The sequence below is a fragment of the Carlito syrichta genome, unplaced genomic scaffold (genome assembly GCF_000164805.1).
Source record: "Carlito syrichta isolate Samal-C Ts95f unplaced genomic scaffold, Tarsius_syrichta-2.0.1 Scaffold183700, whole genome shotgun sequence".
NCBI classification, from domain to species: Eukaryota; Metazoa; Chordata; class Mammalia; order Primates; family Tarsiidae; genus Carlito; species Carlito syrichta.
Window position 1 is genome coordinate 1,204 of NW_007127796.1, and position 4,296 is coordinate 5,499.

General features: G+C 41.0%; 1 long non-coding RNA gene across 1 annotated transcript; it reads right to left on the reverse strand.

Moving 5' to 3' along the window:
• Nucleotides 1–1,668: 1,668 nt before the first annotated feature.
• LOC103252938 lies at nt 1,669–3,182 on the reverse strand. The gene is made up of 3 exons (XR_503818.1): nt 3,081–3,182; nt 2,282–2,306; nt 1,669–1,744 (listed from the first exon to the last, which is right to left on the reverse strand). It is a non-coding gene; the product is annotated as an uncharacterized LOC103252938 (long non-coding RNA).
• Nucleotides 3,183–4,296: the final 1,114 nt, after the last annotated feature.

The following is a 4,296-nucleotide window of genomic DNA, read 5'->3' on the forward strand; positions in this document are numbered from 1 at the left end:
TTTATATGTGTCATACATAATTTACTTTGTTGAATATTTATATCCAAATTTGATTGATAAGGAACGAATTCAGACAAATTACATTTCTCCACATGAAAATGAAAGGTGATCTTACCAGGGCAGAAAGAAATGATGATACGCAGTTGTCTTCATCCACATACTTCATGCAGGCTAGAATAATACAGAGAAAAATCAGTACCCAGATAATTAGTGATTTTGAATCAATTAGGGTGCTTTGATTGAGGTAGTGGCCAGTCAGTAATTTGATGGCTCATCTAACTAGCAAGTCAGTAATTTGATGGCTCATGATGGTGAAAGGTTTGGAATGAGTTTTCATGGCCCTTTATCCAGATGTACCAGAAAGGTGTCAAAAATAATTTAAATCAAGCTATTAACCTATGACTGCATTCAGTTTATATTTTCATTCTTACCATTTTTATCTGGCAGGTTTGAGCATTTGGGGCCTTATGGAGATAATATTATGAAATACACCAAAATACGTCACCTATTCTTACATTCTATGGCCAGCTGTTTGAATCTTCACCTCAGAATGGATAGACGTTAGCCACATCGAACTACGTGATATCTCACAATACTTAGATTTTGTGAATGGACCAGAAACATCGGGGCATATATGTGTTTTTCATCAAGTGACCATGCCATTCTGTGAGAAAATGAACCTATCACACTTCACGATAACAAAATCATGGAACCGAACCCCCAGCATATCTTTGGTAGATTGAATGAAGAACATGTGGGACAGGGCTCAGTATGTCATCCTGTAATCCCAGCACTTTGGAATGCCAACGGAGTTGGATTGCCTATGCTTGCAGGTTTGAGTTCAAACCAGGGACGTGGTGAGAGCTCAACTCCAAAATAAATTAGAAATTAGCTGGGTGTGGTAGCGTGTGCCTGTAGCACTAGATACTTGAAGGCTGAGGCAGAAGTGTCACCGGAGCCCAGGCGGTTGATGCTGAGATGGCCCTGAGTGTGCCAGTACCCTCCAGCTTGGGGACTGAACGGGACCACAACGCAATAAAAAAAAGCGGTATATATGCTTGATGGAATACTAGACCCTCAATGTAAAAGAAGATCAAAGTTATGTCATTTTCAACAATATTTATGCACCTGGAGACCTCATTTTAAATGAATTGTTACAGAAACAAAAAAACTAAATACTGCATGTTCTCACTCACAAGTGTGTCCTAAACACTGGGCACAAGAATGGAGACAAAAGAGACTGAGAACTGATTTAAGCAGAGAGGGAGAAAGAGACATATGTACACAAAACTACACACTGGATACCATGATCATTTCTGTGATTGGGTGGGCTGTTCGAGGGGAAAATCTTGCCTTCCTGCCAGAAACTGTGTAAGTAATCCTCACATGTATGCCATGATTCTAAAGTTATAACATACCCAGAAAAGAAAACTTAACACGGAGGATTCACAGAGGCATCATGTTCGAGACCTTAAAGCCCAGTCTCTTTAAAATTTAAAGAAAGAAAATGCTGCAAGTTATGCCCTTAGATCACTGTGGCACAAAGCTTAAGCAACAATCTTAAGAGAGGCATAAATACCAAAATATTTGTAAATTAAGCAATAGATACCTGTTTGGGTGGCATTCCTAGGGTACACCTTTTTGTTTACCCTGAGCCTCTTCATGCTAAACCACTTAGAGTGAAGTGGGTCTGTTAAGGGTTCCTGGATGGGACATCCTCTCCAAACCTCTCTGTGGTATAAATCTATAAGCCAAGAATAATAAGAGAGCCATACAATTGCAAAACAATTTAAATTAAGCACTTCAGTTACTTATTGCATGACATTCATATGGTACTCTCCGGACACAGATGTGTCCTTACAAAATGACTTTCTCTGGGGAACCCCAATGTTCCTTCCGAATAGAAACCTAAATCATCTGACATACACTAAAGCCTGTGCTTCTTTGTCTCAGCCAGTAAGAGATTTCAGCTTGGGCTCGGTGGCACCTCCTGTAATCACGCGCCTTTGGGAGTCTGAGGTGAGTGGATTGCCTGAGCCCGCAGATTCGCGACCCACCTGGGGAACTTGGAGAGGCCTCATCTCTACAATAAACCCAAAATTAGCAGAGCGTGGTAGTGCTCGCCTGTAATTTTAGCTACTTGGAAGGCCTACGGGGATGTATCGCCGGAGAACAACAGGTCGAAGTTGGGGTGGCCGGAAGCGGCCACTGCACTCCAGTCTGGGCGACAGAGTGAGACTACAACTCAAAAAAAGAAAAACAGAATTTTGAGGGTACATACCACTATCCTCCGCACTGGGTGGCATCTGCAATAATGTAAAAGAAGAGTGTAAAGAGTAGATTAAACTGTCAAATGCACAAGTATCTTTCATTGATGACTTCAAAAACCATTTGTTGAGTCCAAGTTAAAAGTCCTCAGCCGGGCTCGGTGGCTCAGCCTGTATTCCCACGTCTTTGGGAGGCTGAGGTGAGTGGATTGCCTGAGCCTGCGGTTCGAGACCCGCCTGGGCAGTGAGACCTCATCTCTACAATAAATCAAAAAATCAGCTGGGTGTGGTAGCGCATGCCTGTAATTCCGGCTACTCGGAAGGCTGAGGCAGAAGGATCGCCGGAGCCCAGCAGGTCGAGGCTGTGGTGGCCGGAAGCGGCCACTGCACTCCAGTCTGGGCGACAGAGTGAGACTCCAACTCAAATAAATAAATAATTAAATAAATAAATAAAATAAAAGTCCTTAAAATTAGGAAGAGATAAAACTTGTGAAAAAAGATAGATATTTTCTACACAACTTCCCTTTACCAGCGACTTAAGTGAAAAATTCACAATTCCTAATTCATGGGTAAAATTAGATGCTAAAGGAAATGCCTGCACATTAAAAATTATAGTGAATGCTATCATTTAAAAATGTCTAACTGTGTAAAGTATGAGTTAGTAAGAAAGGGCCACTCAGTACAACAGCACTAAGAGAATTCTATGTGTCATACCTAATGTACATTTTTGGACTTTTGTATCTAAACTTGTTTGACAAGGGCCAAATTCAGAAAAATTACCATATTCCTCGTGAAAATGTAAGGTGGACTTACCTGGGGAGTACGCGATTCTGATTCACAGGAGGTTTCCTCCACATTCTCCTCGCCGACTAGGAAAATTCAGAGAAAATATTAGTACCCAGATAATTGCTGATTTTGAATCAATTAGGGTGCCTTGAGATAGTATATGAAGGAGGTTGATTAAAAAGTACGGTCTTAAGTTACTAGGGCATCCTGCTGAATAAAAGACAGATGGCAAAGGAGAAGTGTAGAGATTAAATGATACAGATACTTTAACTTAGTGCTAATGTTCATCTTACGTAACAGCAAATAGTCTGTAAAAGATCTTGAACTATGTATTGCGATTTAGCATTTGAATTTCCTTATTCCTTCTGCCTGTCTTGAAATCCAGCTAAATTTCCTTCCTTGCATCACTAAACATTATCCTGCTAGTGTCTTTACTCAAATTTATGAGTTTTGCAGTAGTTTTAGGCAATATTTTATTTCCAATAGGCTGTTGGCTATTCAGGATATAGTAACTAGTCAAAAACTTGAGTGTTCATCCTGGTGAAAGATTTGGAATGAGTGTTGATTGTCCTTAATCCAGATGTATCAGAAAGGCCCCCAAAACAAAAGATTTCAGGCTATTAACCTAGTCCTGCATTGTGTTTGTATTTTCATTCTTACCACTTTAATCTGGCAGGATTTGAGTGTTTGGGGGCTTATGTAGATAATAATATACAATCCACTAAAATACATCTCCAATTCTTATATGCTTTGGCCAGCTGCTTAAAAAAATCACCTCAGAGTGGATAGAGCGTAGCCACATTGAGCTACATGATATCTCACAATAGTTCGAATCTGTGAATGGAGCAGAAACATCTGGACATCTCTATGCTTTTACAAAAAGTGACCGTGGCATTCTGTGAACAAACCAACCTATCACCATTCACTATAGCGTAACCATGTAACTGACACACAAGCACATCTTTGGTAGTATGAATAAAGAGTATGTGAGACGGGGATCAGTGGCTCACCCTGAAATCCCAGCACATTGAGAGGCCAAGGGAAGGGATTCTCTGAGTTTGCGGGTTTGAGACCAGCCCAGGGAACTTGGTGAGACCTCACCTCCAAAATATGTAAGAAATTAGCCGATTGTGGTAGCGTGCACCTGTAGCACTGGCTAATTGGAAGGCTGAGGCAGAATTATCACCGGAGCCCAAACAATCAATTCTGGGATGGCAGTGAATGTGTCACTGCAGTCAGGCCT